Source organism: Oryx dammah, unplaced genomic scaffold (genome assembly GCF_014754425.2).
Source record: "Oryx dammah isolate SB20612 unplaced genomic scaffold, SCBI_Odam_1.1 HiC_scaffold_14, whole genome shotgun sequence".
Taxonomy (NCBI): Eukaryota; Metazoa; Chordata; class Mammalia; order Artiodactyla; family Bovidae; genus Oryx; species Oryx dammah.
The window spans coordinates 15,409,700-15,428,440 of NW_024070198.1; the positions used below are offsets into that span (position 1 = coordinate 15,409,700).

The 18,741-nt window shown below is 40.4% G+C and overlaps 1 pseudogene; it reads left to right on the forward strand.

Annotated features, from left to right (window-relative positions):
• The window catches only part of LOC120873491, a 35,299-nt pseudogene extending 20,684 nt beyond the window's left edge, over positions 1-14,615 (forward strand).
• The last annotated feature ends 4,126 nt before the right edge of the window (positions 14,616-18,741 follow it).

Below are 18,741 nucleotides of genomic sequence, written 5' to 3' on the forward strand. Positions count from 1 at the left end.
TTTGACTGCACTGGGTCTTCATTCCTCTGTAGGCTCTCTCTAGCTGTGGCAAGTAGGAGCTATTCTCTAGTTGTGGTGCATGGACTTCTCACTGTGGTGGCTTCTTTTGTTGCAGAGCATAGGCTCTAGGGTGCCTGGGCTCAGTAGTTGTGGTGCATGGGCTTAGTTGCCTCATGGCACGTGGGATCTTCCTGGAGCAGAGACTTAACTCATGCCCACTGCACTGGTAGGCAGATTCTTAACTACTGGACCACCAGAGAAACCCTTGCATATGAATTTTAATTTTTTATCTATTTCTGTGAAAAGTTTTATTTTGATACGTATTTCATTGAATCTGTAGGTTGCTTTTGGTAATATAGACATTTTAACAATATTAATTCTTATTCATATACATGGGCTATCTCTCATTAATTGATCCTCTGTTTTCTTTTTTATAGTTTTCAGTGTACAGATCTTTTGCCTCCTTGATTAAATTTATTTTAAGTCTTAGGAGATCCAACCAGTCCATCCTAAAGGAAATCAATCCTGGGTGTTCATTGAAAGGACTGATGTTGAAGCTGAAACTCCAATACTTTGGCCACCTGATGCAAAGAGCTGACTCATTTGAAAAGACCCTGATGTTGGGAAAGATTGAAGGCAGGAGGAGAAGGGAACAACAGAGGATGAGATGGTTAGATGGCATCACAGACTCAATGGACATGAGTTAGGGTAAACTCCGGCAGTTGGTGATGGACAGGCAGGCCTGGTGTGCTGCAGTTCATGGGGTCGCCAAGAGTCAGATACAACTGAGTGACTGAACTGAACTGATCTGAACTGAAGTAGTTTATTCATTTTGTTTCTATTTCTTGAAGTTCTGTCAGTTTTGCCATCACAAATGCTCTGATGCACTTGCAGATAACACCATTCCACTTTACAGTTAACGTCTCTTATAATAACAATTAATTATACTTCTTCCTTTCCATCCTTTGTATCATTGTTGTGGCTCATTCCACTTATATATATAAGCATAAGGTAAGGGTAAGTGAAAGTGAAGTCACTCAGTCTTGTCCGACTCTTTGCGACCCCATGGACAGTAGTCTGCACCAGGCTCCTCTGTCCATGGGATTTTCCTGGCAAGAGTACTGGAGCGGGTTGCCATTTCCTTCTCCAGGGAATCTTCCCGACCCAGGGATCGCATCCACGTCTCCTGCATTGTTGATAGACACTGTCTGAGCCACCAGGGAAGTCCATATATAAGCATATGTATATTTATACATATGTCCATAACCATTACATAATCAAATATACTGTTACTATTTTCTGCAAATTTTTATCTTTTAGAGTAATAAAGTAAATAAGCAAAATTTTTTATTTTACTGTCACTCATTCTTTCTTTATAACCCTTTCTTTATGTAGATGCGTTTCTGACCTATATGATTTTCCTTCTCTCTAAAGATTTTTAAAACGTTCTTTGCAAGCCAGTTCAACTGGCAACAAATTCCCTCAATTTTGTTTGCTCGTTTGCTCAGAAAGTCTTCATTTCTCCTTCACTTTTTAAGGAAATTTTGAAGGATACAGAATTTAGATTGTTGGTTTGACCATCTGTTTGTATTCTTTGGAGAAATATCTGGTTAGGTCTTCTGCTTGTTTTTCAGTTGGGTTGTTTATATTTGTGTTGTTGAGTTGTATAAGCTGTATATTTTGAAAATTAAACACTGGTTGATCACATCATTTGCAAATACTTTTCTCTCATTCTGTAGGTTGTCTTTTCATTTTGTTTATGGTTTCCTTTGCTGTGCAAAAGCTTACTAGTTTGATTAGGTCCTGTTTGTTTATTTTTGTTTTTCTTTGTATTGCCTGGGAGACTGACCTAAGAAAACACTGGTTCGATTTATGTACCAGACACATTTATCTAAGCATACTCCTGGATGCTGTAAGTGTTTAATCTCCAGGGTGCAAAAATAATTGCTCAGACCCTTTGTGCATGGCCAGTAGTTGTTTCAGTGGATGGACTGATTCCTAGAACTTCCTCTCTGCCTTTTGTGTGACATTACTCTAGAAATACCATCCTCACAATACCGAGTGTCCAGATCTATGACAAGGTAAGTTATTTGTTTATTTAAGTTATCCTTAATTGTTTTGTGTAATAATGATAGGCTGTGTACACATAACCACTGTATCTGCAAATCAAATTCAAGCAATGGAAACACTAATATTGTTTTATGAGAGCACTGCTTTTCTTACTGACTTGAGTAACTTTGAACTGAGAAGCCAAAAGCTTGTGTGATGCCACTGTTACTGAGGGAAATTAACAAGAGCACACGTTCAGTTTAGTCTGTCTTAATTGTGTTTATTACATAATAATAGACATGGCACGGGGCCCTGGAGATTATAATGCATCATAAAATTAATGCTAGTCTAGGGACATGTTTACAAAATATGCTTCTTTTTTTTGCATGTTAATGATCTCTTCTGCTGCTGCTGCTGCTGCTAAGTCGCTTCAGTCGTGTCTGACTCTGTGTGACCCCAGAGACGGCAGCCCACCAGGCTCCCCCGTCCCTGGGATTCTCCAGGCAAGAACACTGGAGTGGGTTGCCATTTCCTTCTCCAATGCATGAAAGTGAAAATTGAAAGTGAAGTCACTCAGTTGTGTCCAACTCTTGGCGACCCCATGGACTGAAGCCCACCAGGCTCCTTCGTCCATGGGATTTTCCAGGCAAGAGTACTGGAGTGGGGTGCCATTGCCTTCTCCAACGATCCCTTCTACTCAGTATTTAAAACTGCCTTCTTGTTATGTCGGAGAAGGCAATGGCACCCCACTCCAGTACTCTTGCCTGGAAAACCCCATGGATAGAGGAGCCTGGTAGGCTGCAGTCCATGAGGTCGCTAAGTCGGACACGACTGAGCGACTTCACTTTCACTTTTCACTTTCATGCATTGCAGAAGGAAATGGCAACCCACTCCAGCGTCTTGCCTGGAGAATCCTAGGGATGGGGGAGCCTGGTGGGCTGCCGTCTATGGGGTCACACAGAGTCAGACACGACTGAAGCGACTTAGCAGCAGCAGCAGCAGCAGCTTGTTATGTATTCTGTGTCACATCATCGCATCAATCCTAAAACAGCATTATTTGTCCTTTTCAATTGCTCTCTGTTTCTTTATTTATGAGAGATATTAACTTAGTTTGTCAGCTTTGGCATTGCATTACTCCTTCCTATCCCTTTTTCCCCTTGGGCAGAGAAAGCCTCAACTTTCTGTTTTTATGATTGTAGTGTAACTTCAAGCTGTATATTCTTTTTATTCCTACATTTGTTTCTTTGGTCAAGCTGCTAATTGCATTGCATGTGGAATACAACCATGATGGTCCTGTATTGTCTTTGTGAATCCATCCTCTTTATTATAATTTACATATAGTTCATTTTAGGTTGTGCTGCAGTATTAACTTTTATACAATTTCAGCTTCATCGTGAATATACAGACAGTACTGAGTTCATGTATATTTTTAACAAAGAAGAGAATAATGCGATCTTGATTCAGGCTTATAACATCTTTCATGTTATGGCCCTAATTTATCTATTTCTACTAATTAAGATTTTGTTCATCTATAAATAAGAGAAAACCTATTAATAAATGCTTTAACGAGTAGTGGCCATATCTATCTCACGTATGAAGAATCTTCTGTCAGTGTAGGAATAGTACAGTAGTCCTGAAATATCAGGGATTCATATACCTTCCAGTTTTATTTACTTGTGCTGAGTATATAGAGCTCATGTGCATGTAAGCTAAGTCGCCTCAGTTGTGTTTGACTCTTTGTGACTCTTTGGACTGTAGCCTGCCAGCCTCACTCATTAAAACTTCCTGTCCCCAAATGATGTTGTTGTATTCTAATAACTCCTTCAAATATTTGTTTGGGGTAGGAAGGAGGGCATAGAGGAAACAATTCCAATAGCCTTCTGCTTGTATCTCACTGGCAAAAACTGCGTTGCTTGTTGTTGTTGTTTAGTTGCTAAGTTGTGTCTGACTCTTTTGTTTGTGACCCCATGGGCTATAGTCCACCAGGCTCCTCTGTCCATGAAATTTCCCAGGCAAGAATCCTGGAGCGGGTTGCCATTTCCTACTCCAGGGGATCTTCCCAACCCAGGGGTCTAACCCACGTCTCCTGTACTGGCAAGTGAATTCCTTACCACTGAGCCTCCAGGGAAGCCCACTGCTTAGCTCACCTAAATGCAAAAGAGGCTGATGAAAGGAAGGAACTTTTAGGCAAGCGAGGAGTAAGTTATGAGAAACTGATGCTTGAGTCAGCTGATCTGTAATCTCTTGCTATATTCTACAGTAGTTTTTTTCTAAAATTGCACCTTGCAGTGTGTGTGTGTGTGTGGGGGGGGGCGGTTCCCAGGTGGCACTAGTGGTAAAGAACCCATCTGCCAATACAAGAGATGTAAGAAACGTAGGTTTGATCCCTGGGTCGGGAAGATCCCCTGAAGCAGGGCACAGCAATCCACTCCAGTATTCTTGCCTGGAAAATCCCATGGACAGAGGAGCCTGGCGGGCTACAGTCCCTAGGGTCACAAAGAGTCAGACACGACTGAAGCGACTTAGCATGCACACACACACACACACACACATATATAAAATAGGCTTAACTTTAAAATAATGTGAGTTATTTTGGATTACCTGTAATTCTGAAAAGTTAATAGTTGTCAAATAATTGTATCAAATCATTCCTAGGAAAAGCACAATGAACAATTGGACTTTACATTTGGAAGCTTGACAGCTACTATATTTGATTTGTTTGGAGCTGTTACAGGGACAACAAGCACTACCCTGGGATATGGGCTCCTCCTCCTGGTGAAGCACTCAGAGGTCATAGGTATGATAACATGGTGGTCAGGATGATTTCAGAAGAGATACTGGAAAGAAACTGGGGGTGCTTTCTGTCTTGTTACTCTTACAGAATTACTTAAATCTCTGTTTGAGCAGCTTAATGTTTTCAGATTTAATGAAGGGATCCTTCATTAAATAATAAGAACATCTTTGCATAACTTGAGAGGTTGAAGACATGGTGGACAGCAACAAAATCAATACAGCAGCATCTGGATTTCATGAGAGGTCATTTCATTTCATAGCCTGGGACTACATGTTGGTTTTATTATGGAAGGACCACTTACACGTCTGCTCATTCTGGAAATGCCATGTTCTAAAGCCAGAGTAGGGAAAATGGAACTTCTCTTTGTTGAAGTCTGAGTGGAAATTCTAAAACTTAATGAGGTTGCTTGAGATAACATCCACATTCTGGGAGTGATGAGTGAGTGAAAGTTACTTAGTTGTGACCCTATGTACTGTAGCCCTCTAAGCCCTTCTGTCCATGGAATTCTCCAGGCAAGAATTCTGGAGTGGGTTGCCATTCCATTCTCTAAGGGATCTTCCTGACCCAGGAATTGAACCTGGGTCTCCTGCGTAGCAGGTGAATTCTTTACCATCTGAGACACCAGGGAGGCCCACATTCTGGGAAGTGCTCTAAGCATTTAGAGTCACAAGAAATTGTACTTTTTAGGCATAAGATGCCTATAAAGGTATATATATATTTTATATCCAGAAGTCTGTTTCTATAAAAATGATGCTTGACAAAATAATAATTTTGAGGGTCAACAATTTTATATTTTACAAAGTACTTTTTTTTTTGAAGTTTACCTTGTAAGAGTTTATGATTGTGAATGGTGGGTTAGAAAAGACATTATCTTGTCCTGTTTCACCATCCCATTAAAAACTTATTACAAACAAGACTAAGAGTTTTAAAGTTGAACGAGAGGAGGTCAGGAAATAGCTAGCAAATCTTCAGCACATTTCTGAAGCACAGAGGACATTACTGAGGAGTAATAATGAACTCAGTAGGGAAGATGAAGCTGCATCCTAAATGTAGAAAGGAAAAGGTACCTAATCAAAGTTAATATATATCCCTATAACCACATAAAGTTCAGTATTTAGAAGTACCAAATGTCAAAGAGGGTAGAAGGAAAAAGAGACTGAAAAAAGTAGCTGTCTCTGCCTTGTCCCCTTGACAAATCCTTTTATCACGTAACATTTTCTCCAGTGGGATGAGAGAGGCTTATTCTTCAGAGAAACTGAAACCAACAGGCTCTACACTCAGGGACACTGGGCAGAAAAAGGGGAAAAGAGTGAGGTGCACAGCTGAGAGGCAAGGTTAGGGAAGAATCAACTTCTTGAATTCAGAGACTTTTAGTTCCTTTCTCTATCGTAATTCCCCAAATGCAGGGAGTGTCTGTTTGTCTTAGTATGTATACTAATAAAGAGGTATATATAGATGTATCTTAAGTCTAGTTCACAAGAGAGTTAAATGTATCTATATCAGTTATCTCTTTATGTTTAGGTGAATTTCTGAACTGTAACTGATGTTTATAATGTTGTTGGAGCACCTTCATAATGCCTCACGTGTCCTTCAATTGGTATGCAAATGTGGTGTGCACTTTTCTTTCTCCATCCTTCTTACTTATCTGTTACCAGCTAAGGTCCAGGAAGAGACTGACCACGTGCTTGGCAGACACCAGAGACCCTGCATGGAGGACAGGAGCCACATGCCCTACACGGATGCTGTGGTCCATGGGATCCAGAGATACGTCGATCTGGTCCCCATCAGTCTGCCCCATGTGGTGACCTGTGACATTAAATTCAGAAATTACCTCATCCCCAAGGTAAGATTGCTTGAGTGCTAGGTTGCTTCAGTTGTGTCTGACTCTGTGTGACTCCATGGACTGTAGCTTGCCAGGCTCTTTTCTCTCCATGCGATTCTCCAGGCAAGAATGCTGGAATGGGTTGTTATTCCCTTCTCCAGGGAATCTTCCTGACCCAGGAATTGAACCCACATCTCCTATGTCTCCTGCATTTGCAGCCGAGTTCTTTACATTAGCGCCACCTGGTAAGATTGTTTCCTCTTATACTGACCTCAGTAGTCTTGAAGTTCCCATTTACACAGAATGAGTGCAATCCTCCATGAACACAAAAATCCTGTGTGTGGTGGCTTGATGAAAGGTGTACGGTTTCTAGTTTAGTCTGTAAAGCTTTATAACAGGCTTTGGTAGCTGACAGTGCAAGTGTTCCAAGTTTGTTCTCTCTCTTTTGTATTGTTTGTCTGATCTTAAATGTTTATTTTTCCAAATGTTATCAGTTTTTATTTGATATTTGTTAGTATGAGTGTCAGTCAACTTACCAAAATACTCTGCTGGGATTTTTATCTGGGTGACATTAGGTTAATTTGAAAAGACTTAACATCATGACACATCGAGTCTTTCAATTAATGGGCATGGTATATAGCCCTTGGTTTGGGGAGCTTTCTTTAATTTTTTCAATAATGTCTTTTTCAGTAAATTGGCTTGCAAAACTTTTTTGCAAGATGCTTAATACTGTTATAAGTTTTAAATAATAACTATCATTTTATTATCTGGAATACAGAAGTATAATTAATTTTATTATTTGGATGACCTTATATAAAGCAGCATTGCTAAATTTTAAAAATTACTAATAATTAATTGCAGTTTCTATATACATTGTCATATTTTCTGGGTAATTATCTTTGTTTCATCCTTCATCATTTATGATCTCTTGCAGGGTGATGATTAACATAAACTATTAAGCATGATGTTTTATATACATTTTGTTAGATTTTTAAAGTCAGTTTCAGTTCAGTTCAGTTCAGTCACTCAGTCGTGTCTGACTCTTTGCCACCCCAGGGACTGTAGCACACCAGGCCTCCCTGTCCCTCATCATCTCCCACAGTTTGCCCAAACTCATGTCCGTTGAGTTGGTGATGCCATCCAACCATCTCATCCTCTGTTGTTCCCTTCTCCTCCTGCTCTAAATCTTTCCCAGCACGGGTCTTTTCCAGTGAGTTGGCTCTTTGCATCAGGTGGCCAAAGTATTGGAACTTCAGCTTCGCATTAGCCCTTCTAATGAATATTCAGGATTGATTTCCTTTAGAATTGACTGGTTTGATCTCCTTGCATCCCAAGGGACCCTCAAGAGTCTGCTCCAACACCACAGTTCAAAGCATCAATTCTTTGATGTTCAGCCTTCTTTCAGGTCCAGCTCTCACATCCATATATGACTACTGGAAAAACCATAGCTTTAACTAGATGGATTTTTGTTGGCAAAGTAATGTCTCTGCTTTTTAATATGCTGCCTAGGTTGGACATAGCTTTTCTTCCAAGAAGCAAGTGTCTTTTAATTTTGTGGCTGCAGCCACTATCTGCAGTGATTTTGGAGCCCAAGAAAATAAAGTCTCTCACTGTTTCCCTTGTCTCCCCATCTGTTTGCCATGAAGTAATGGGACAAGATGCCATTCATGATCTCCATGTTTTAAATGTTGAGTTTTAAACCAGCTTCTTCACTCTCCTCTTTCACTTTCATCAAGAGGCTCTTTAGTTCCTCTTCACTTTCTGCCATAAGGGTGGTGTTATCTGCATATCTGAGGTTATTGATATTTCTCCCAGCAATCTTGATTCCAGCTTGTGCTTCCATCCAGCCCAGCATTTCTCATGATGTACTCTGCAAATAAGTAGGGTGACAACATAAATATACAGCCTTGACATACTCCTTTCCCAATTTGGAACCAGTCCATTGTTCCATGTCCAGTTTTAAATGTTGTTTCTTGACCTGCATACAGAGTTCTCAGGAGGCAGGTAAGGTGGTCTGATATTCCCATCTCTTTAAGAATTTTCCACGGTTTGTTGTGATCCACACAGTCAAAGGCTTTTAGGGTAGTCAATGAAGCAGAAGTAGATGTTTTTCTGGAATTCTCTTGCTTTTTCTATGATCCAGTGGATGTTGGCAATTTGATCTCTGGTTCCTCTGCCTTTTCTAAATCCAACTTGAGTATCTGGAATTTCTTGGTTCACATACTGTTGAAGCCTGGTTTTGAGAATTTTGAGCATTACTTTGCTAGCATGTGAAATGAGTGCAATTGTGCCATAGTTCGAACATTCTTTGGCATTGCCCTTCTTTGAGACTGGAATGAAAACTGACCTTTTCCAGTCCTGTGGACAACAACTATCAACAGGAGAATGTTGGATTCCACCAAAAAAAGATACCCCACATCCACGAGTAAAAAGGAGAAGCCTCAACAATATGGTAGGAGGGGATCAATTGCGTTTAAAATAAAATCTTAGACCCATCAGAGACGCTCAGAGGGCACAAACAAAACCTTGTGCACACAAGACTGAGGGCAAGGAGCAGTGACAGTGACGCCCTACAGGAGACCGAGCCACACCTGCCTTTGTGTCTGAGTGTCTCCTCCAGAGGCATGGGTCAGCAGTGAGCTGCTGTGGGGACAAGGGCTCTGGCGGCAGCAGAGGTGTGGCTTGTGGCATTAGTCCTCTTGGAAGAGGTTGCCACTGGCCCACCATAGAGCCACTGAGCAGACGACACACAAACTGCAGAACAATTATAGCAAAGAAGTTCTTACACTGTTGCAAAGGTTCCAGGGCCTACAGCGTATTTCCTAACCTGGACATCTGGCAGAAGGACTGAGAACCCCCAGGGAAACAACAAAACCTTCTTTACACCAGGACCCAGGAGAAAGGAGAAATGAGCCCGTAAGAGACTGAGCCAGACTTGCCTGTGATTGTCCTGGAGTCTCTGGTGGAGGCTTGGGTTGACAGGGGCCTGCCATGGGGTCAGGGCCACTGACTACCACAGTCCTGGAAGCTGCAATATGTTGGCATAAATAAATCTTTTTGAAAGCCAAACTACAGGGAGGGAACACAGTGCTACCCATAAATAGAAAATTGGATTAAAGATTTACTGAGCATTTACTGAGATTTACTTGCCCACCAGAGCAAGACCCAGTTTTACAGAGCCATCCTTTCCATTAGGAAACTTCCACAAGCCTCTTATCCTCATCCATCAGAGGGCAGATGGAACGAAACCACAGTCACAGAAAACTAACTATACTGACCACATGGATCACAACCTTGTCTGACTCAATGAAACCTTGAGCCATATTAGGAATAAAAGAGTTTTATTTGAGCCAAATTTAGGACTAAGCCTGTGAGACAGCCTCTCAGATCACTCTGAAGCGCTGCTGTGGAGAAGCATGGTTTTCAGCACAGTTGTATGCTTTGTCAGAACAAAGTGCATCAAGCAAGTCAGGGAAACATTCCTTCGAGGTTTCTTTTTTTATTCTCCAAAGATCAGCATGTTTACAAAGTCAGTATGGCCTTGAGACCTGGGAAGGGAGTCTTTTCAGGTTTGATGTCCCAAGAACATCTAATCTGTATTTTTAACATTTTTTATTTCTGGTCAGTCAACCCTTTTAAAAAATGATTAAACAGATGGATAATGTATGTCTGATAGGCCACAAAGCGGCTGCTTTACTTAATGTAAAATTCAAGTTAAATGAAGTATAAGCAAGAATGACTTCCCCATTCCTCAGTATGTGAAAATTTCTTCCATTAATATCAGTTTATCTATCTATCCACCTATCCATCAACATCTCACTACTTTAGTGCGTATGTCTCATTAACAATGATTTTTATAAAGACAACAATAATATTTACACTCAAGAGTTACCATGAGTACAATCATATTCTCTTATGTACAAATTATACTTAAAAATTCCTGATTTGCCTAGAATATACTTTATAGCTTTCTTTTTTCTTTGCAATTTAATATGTAGCCTAGGGATAAGCATATAATTTGGTTACCTTTTCTCTTTAGTTTCCTGTTATCAGTTCCCTTTGCTCTGTATTTCTTTTAACATTTAACTTTGTAAGGAATTCAATTTAGTAGTCTTGTAAAATATTCTGCAGGTGACTGTTTTTTAGAGATTAGATTTCAGTTACTATTTGGTTAGATAGCTACGTAGGTGCATTTGTGTTCCACTGAAATTCATCTGGGAGGTGGGGACACATAATGTCACCCCATTATTGGTATGGTGTGTTCTTCATATAATAAAGTAGTATCTGCCAGATTTCTCTATGGGAGAGTTTCATTTTTTTTTTACATTTAATTAATAAAAATCTATGGTGTAGTACTTCAGGGCTTTGTAAATATCAAACTTCTTAACCATTCACTCTACAGTTTCAGCATTTATGGATGACACTTGCTTGAATTAATGATGCTATGCTGAATTGTTATAAAATGATTTTTCTAATTTTATCTTTGTTTCTGTTTCTATGCTGAGATTAATCTGTAATGAAATCTACCCTATACTTTCAAATAAGACAATCTGCATGAAAATGATTAACACTAATACTCTAGTACTTATTATCATAGAAGAGGTTATTTTTGACTAGATCAGATATCTGTTTACAAAAGTACTATGGACAGATAACTCCAAACACTTCAAGTTCCAATAGTGATTTCCATTTCAAACCATTGTCCACATATGAGAAGAGTGGAAATTGAAGTCACAAAGCAGCTGTGACGGATGGACACCAGTGTCCAAATGTGGTTATAAGCAGAATGGATTCACCCGAGGACCCATGTACTCACTGTTTCAAACGCTTTTGAGATTTAATGCAACATCACTGCCATTCATCTTTAATTTATTTTTGTTTATTACTTGCTCTGTCTGATGCTGTCTTGCTCAAAATGCCACAGCCCTTCTTTAGGCCTGCTGCTGCTGCTGCTAAGTCGCTTCAGTCGTGTCCGACTCTGTGCGACCCCATAGACGGCAGCCCAACCAGGCTCCCCCATCCCGGGGATTCTCCAGGCAAGAACACTGGAGTGGGTTGCCATTTCCTTCTCCAATGCATGAAAGTGAAAAGTCAAAGTGAAGTCGCTCAGTCGTGTCCGACTGTTCGAGACCCCATGGACTGCAGCCTACCAGGCTCCTCCGTCCATGGGATTTTCCAGGCAAGAGCCTAGGATTCCTCATCTATAAATCATAAAATTGGACTAAATGGTTTGCAACATTTGTACAGCTCCAGGACTTCTGTGTAATTGAGTTTATCTTCATCTGTTCTTTCCAGGGCACAGATGTATTAACATTGCTGACTTTATTTTTTGGGGCTCCAAAATCACTGCAGATGGTGACTGCAGCCATGAAATTAAAAGACGCTTACTCCTTGGAAGAAAAGTTATGACCAACCTAGATAGTATATTCAAAAGCAGAGACATTACTTTGCTGACTAAGGTCCGTCTAGTCAAGGCTATGGTTACTCCTGTGGTCATGTATGGATGTGAGAGTTGGACTGTGAAGAAGACTGAGCACCGAAGAAGTGATGCTTTTGAACTGTGGTGTTGGAAAAGACTCTTGAGAGTCCCTTGGACTGCAAGGAGATCCAACCAGTCCATTCTGAAGCAGATCAACCCTGGGATTTCTTTGGAAGGAATGATGCTGGAGCTGAAGCTCCAGTACTTTGGCCACCTCATGTGAAGAGTTGACTCATTGGAAAAGACTCTGATGCTGGGAGGGATTGGGGGCAGGAGGAGAAGGGGACGACCGAGGATGAGATGGCTGGATGGCATCACGGACTCGATGGACGTGAGTTTGAGTGAACTCCAGGAGTTGATGATGGACAGGGAGGCCTGGTGTGCTGCAATTCATGGGGTTGCAAAGAGTCGGTCACGACTGAGCGACTGAACTGAACTGTAGAGCACAGGGAATTATTTTCAATACCCTGTAACCATAATGGAAAAGTGTATGAAAAAGATATATGTCTCTCTCTGAAACATTTTGCTGTACACCAGAAACTAATACAACATTGTTTATCAACTATAATTCAATAAAAATAAAATATTAGGACCCACCCTAAAAATGGCAAGAATATATAGACATGGCAAATAAGCATGTGAAAAATGCTCAACATCATATATCATTAGATACTTGTAGAGGAAAACAGCAATGAGATACCACTACAGAATGGCCAAAGTCCAGACCATTGACAAAACCAAATATTGGCAAGGATGTGGAGCAACAGGGACTCTCAGTCTTTGCTGGTGGGAATGCAAGATGGTACAGCCACTTTGGAAGACAGTTGACAGATTTCTTAGAAAACTAAACACATGTTTACCGTATGATTCAGCGATCACATTCCTTGGTATACCAATGAGTTGAAAACTTATGTTCACATAGCAACCTGCACATGAATGTTTATAGTTGTTTTATTTATAATTACCATAAAATAAATTCTATTACTTAAAAAGAAAGATGTGCATCCACAATTATAGCCGAAATCAGGTTTGTATTGCTGAGCAGAGCAGGCATTTTGTTGTTCAGTCGCTAAGTTGTGTCTGACTCTGTGACTCTGTGAACTTCAGTCACACACTCATTTCTCAAAAAATAAAAACAGCTGCTCTAAAACAAGTGATTGAACTTATTTCATCTGATATAAGCTGGCTTGTCTTTTAGAACATAGGGCTGTGTGAGGTAGGTAACAAATTACTGCTTCTTTTTGTAGGAAATAAAGGTTATACTGAGTCTTGTTGTTCAGTTGCTAAGTTGTGTCCAACTCTTTCTGACACCATGGACTGCAGCATGCCAGGCTTTCCTGTCCTCCATCTCCAGGAGTTTGCTCAAACTCATGTCCATTGAGTCAGTGATGCCATCCAATCATCCAATGACTTGCTCGAGTATGAAGGTTACAAAATTAAACTTGTATGACTCTGATTTTAATGAACTGGTGCAGTAATCATTTAACTCACTTGATATATCTGGAAAGTCATTGACTGGGATGAGTCACAGAATATTGAATCATGGTACATATGCAGTAAGTGTGGTGACCCTGGTGAACTGAGTGTTTGCTTACAAGGAGGCACACCTGACTCAAGAGATATGAATTCCAGGCTTAGCTCTACAACCTGCAGGTGCTGTTTTATCTTTAGGAAAGGTAATTGAGAGAATCATGAAAGATAAAATGGTGTTAAATTCTCTGTTACATGAACTGATGTAAACCTGAGGAATAAAGTATTTTGTAATTAGGTCTCGACAAACACTTATTTGTTTCTTACTAAAAGAGCTTAGGAATAACTTCACTAATCAGTTTTGAACAAATGTGATGCTATGTGGTAGAACTCCTGTTTGTGAAGCATTGTCATTACGGCTCTAGTGTTAACCTTTGTGATATTTAGATCTTCATGACCATTAAGTGTCATCTCCTGTTCGGGTCTACATGTACTGATACTGTGGGTCTGTTTAATGAAGTCTCTGCCTCCCATTCCCCACCAAATCCATACCTGTTGTTCTATGTACAATCTCCCTTCCCTGCTCCTGATGACAGATTGAAATTATAATGGAGTAATCAGAGTTCAGACATACAAAAATGGAGTCAGGCAGCCATTGAGAATCTGGTCTTGGACGTGTCTTTACACCCCTGAGAACCTGACATTTCTTTGACCTGTCCTAGATCCAAGGACAGGTCCAGCCCTATTCAGAGCAACCCCTGCCAGCTGCACTCTTGTAGTCTTAAGGTCACCCCTTTCAACTGTGCAGCCATTTTGGATCCCAGTTTATCCATACTTAATAGGAACCCTTACTTGCCAGACCCAATTATACTTTTTAAAACACTTATGTAATTTTGAAGGTTTTGCCCTTATAAGCTTCACCCATTTTGTAGTCCAGTGGGGCACCATTCAACTGCTTCTTGAGACTGTCTCATGCCACAGTCTTACCAAACCCCCAGTAAACATAATTTTATTTCAGTCAGGTCTTTTCTAAAATTTTGGTTAACACTGTGCACACTCCATTTCATTTTTTCCTTATTCTGATAAAAACAGACCTCAAAAGGCAACAGAAGCAGTTGTATCTCGAGGCAACTGGGAGGCTTGAGCCATAATTTCTCAAGCCTTCCCCACTAAATTCTTAGAGATTGGTTCTCACCTCAGTTGCCTGAGTAAGTTTTACCTCTTTGGTGAGGGACAGGGGAGAATCCCTATTTTTTGATTTCTTCTCCTGAGAATTTGTGACTCTTTTCCCTTGGAGTTCAGGACATCTGTTTATTGTGAAGCCTGTTATTTTGTGACCAATCAGGTATATATTCAGACTAACATGTGGGGGGTTTGATTTTGTTTTTCTGAAATTATCCTTGAGGCAGCTGTGGTATATATGAGAGAGCATCACAGTGGGCATCAGAAGATCTCAGTTTAAATCCTAGTCTTATTAATTATTAAGTCGGTGCAAAAGTAACTTTGTCATTTGATACTGGAATTAATTCTTAAATGTGGGGAATCAAACCTGGGTCTCCTGCATTGCAGGCAGATTCTTTACATCTGAGCCACCAGGGAGGCCCCTGTTATGTTATACGTCATTTTAATGCACATTTCTTGCTTTGTGTTTTTTGCCAATGACTTATCACTTGTGTTTATTTTATTTTCATTTTAGACTAGGGAAATGATGTTAGAGAAAAAGCAAATTCGAATGATTTTCTCATTTGAGTTCAAAATGGGTGGCAAAGCAGCAGAGATGACTCTCAACATCAACAACGCATTTGGCCTAGGACCTGCTAATGAACATAGAGTGCAGTGGTGGTTTGAGAAGTTTTGCAAAGGAGACAAGAGCCTTGAAGATGAAGAGCACAGTGGCCAGCCATCAGAAGCTGACAATGACCAATTGAGAGGATCATCAAAGCTGATCCTCTTAAAACGACACAAGACGTTGCTGAAGAACTGAACATTGACCATACTATGGTCCATTTGGCATTTGAAGCAAATTGGAAAGGTGAAAAAGCTCTATAATTGGGTGCCTCATGAGCTGACTGAAAACATAAATATCGTTTTGAAGTGTCATCTTCTCTTATTCTGTTCTGCTCCATTCTATTTATATTCACTCAGTCATGACCAACTCTTTGCAACCCCATGGACTCTATGTATCCCACCAGACTCACATGTCCATGGAATTCTCTAGGCAAGAATACTGGAGTGGGTTGCCATTTCCTTTTCTAGGGGGTCTTCCTGACCCAGGGATCGAACCTGGCTCTCCTGCACTGCGGGTGAATTCTTTACCATTTTAGCCATCAGAACTACACAACAGTGGTGAAACATTCCTTGATCAGATTGTGACATGCAATGAGAAGTGGATTGTATATGAAAATTGGCAATGACCAGCTCAGTGGTTGGACCATGTAGAAGCTCCGAAACACTTCTTAAAGCCAAACTTACACCAAAAAAAGGCCATGGTCACTGTTTGGTGGTCTGCTGATCCACTACAGCTTTCTGAATCCCAGCTTTCTGATCCCATACATCTGAGAAGTATGCTAAGCAAATCAATGAGATGCACTCAAAACTGCAGCTCCCTCGGCTGGCATTGGTCGACAGAAAGGGCCCAGTTCCCCCCGGCAATGCCTGACCACATGTTGCACAACGAACACTTCAAAAGTTAAACAAATTGGGCTGTGAAGTTTTACCTCATCCGCCATATTCACCTGACCTGTTGCCAACTGACTATTGCTTCTTCAAGTGTTTGGACAGCTTTTTTCAAGGAAAACACTTCCACAACCAGCAGGATGCAGAAAATGCTTTCCAAGAGTTCGATGAACCTCAAAGCATGGATTTTTATGCTACAGGAATAAACAAACTTATTTCTCATTGGCAAAAAATGTGCTGATAGTAATGTTTTCTAAATAAAGATGTGTTTGAAGTTAGTTATAAGGATTTAAAATCCATGGTCCAAAACCACAATTATGTTTGCACCAACTCCTTGGAAGGAAAGTTATGACCAACCTAGATAGCATATTCAAAAGCAAAGACATTACTTTGCCAACAAAAGTCCATCTAGTCAAGGCTATAGTTTTTCTAGTAGTCATGTATGGATGTGAGAGTTGGACTGTGAAGAAAGCTGAGTGCCAGAGAATTGATGCTTTTGAACTGTGGTGTTGGAGAAGACTCTTGAGAGTCCCTTGGACTACAAGGAGATCCAACCAGTCCATTCTAAAGGAGATCAGTCCTGGGTGTTCTTTGGAAGGAATGATGCTAAAGCTGAAACTCCAGTACTTTGGCCACCTCATGCGAAGAGTTGACTCATTGGAAAAGACTCTGGTGCTGGGAGGGATTGGGGGCAGGAAGAAAAGGGGACGGCAGAGGATGAGATGGCTGGATGGCATCACCGACTCAATGGACATGGGTTTGGGTGAACTCTGGGAGTTGGTGATGGACAGGGAGACTTGGCGTGCTGCGATTCATGGGTTCACAAAGAGTTGGACACGACTGAGAGACTGACTGAACTGAACTGAATATGACCTTTATGACACTGGCTGTTTCTAATCACCCAGAATCTTCCTTTCCCACACTGAGAATTATAAAATTACCATCTCTACCTTCCAGTGTTTAATTTTTGGTGGAGTAGACTTGAGATTTCAAGATAAAAGTCATGTACATTTATTTATATAATTACTTGATATATCTTTGGTCTTTCAAGATGTTTGAATTATGTTAGTATTAATGACAAACTCCAAGAATGGTGATCTGGTTGAAATCCAAGAGGTATTTGTTTGGGGTTTGTTATGACTGCAGCCCAGGAGACACAGATCCAAGAAGCATTAAATTGTGTTCTACCAGACTACAACCTGGGGAAATTTATAAATGCAAAAAACTGCAAAGGTACATAAATTTATTGTGAAGAATTAAAATTGTTTGTATACTTATGGCTGATGCATGTTGATATGGCAGAAACCAACACAATATTGAAAAGCAGTTATCTTTCAATTAAGAATAAATTAAAAAAGAATTAGAATTGTAGATGACAAGATGTAAGGATACTTGTCAGCAAGAATTTTGGGGGGGGGGTTCAAAATGGTTCCATAGTTGTGAAGGGGGTGGGGAACTTTGAAAATATAAAACTGTAGCAAGCACCTGGTAGCAGATGCTGTTTTGAAATGGTTGGTGGAGTCCTTGAGTTTGGCATAGTTGGCAATTCAAGTTCTCAGTAATGCAGGAACTTATCTAAACCCACCCCTAATGACTGTGTGGCTTCATTTTGGATGCCTGAACCACAGTTACTGCATTTTGATTTGTAAATGCTCTTAAATATGTCATCATTACCTATTTTATGTATAGGCAAATGTAATATCAGTAAGTACATTAAAATATTTTAAAATCTTTCAAATTCAAGGACAGAGTATTCTGGTGTTGGATATAGTATTACAAAATAAACATTAAAAAATAAAATTAAAAATGCATAAGAAGAGACATTACTTTGTCAACAAAGGTCAATCTAGTCAAAGCTATGGTTTTTCTGGTAGTCATGTACGGATGTGAGAGTTAGACTATAAAGAAAGCTGAGTGCCAAAGAATTGATGCTTTTGAACTGTGGTACTGGAGAAGACTCTTGAGAGTTCCTTGGACTGCAAGGAGATCAACCCAGTCAATCCTAAAGGAAATCAGTCCTGAATATTCATTGGAAGGACTGATACTGAAGCTGAAACTCCAGTACTTTGGTCACTTGATGTGAAGAACTGACTCATTGGAAAAGACCCTGATGCTGGGAAAGACTGAAGGCAGGAGGAGAAGGGGAGTACAGAGGATGAGATGGTTGGGTGGCATCACTGACTTGATGGACTTGAGTTTGAGGAAGGTCCAGGAGCTGGGATGGACAGGGAAGTCTGGCGTGCTGCAGTCCACGGGGTCACAGAGTCAGATAGGACTGAGCGACTGAACTGAACTGAACTGAAGATAAACTGATTGTCCTCAGTGTGAGATATCTCCAACTGGTCACTGATTTGAATTCACAGTTAGGAGCCTTTTTTATTTTTAATTAGCCATACCTGGACCCAATCCCAGGGCATCCCAGGTGGGACTAGTGGTAAAGAACTGTTCTGC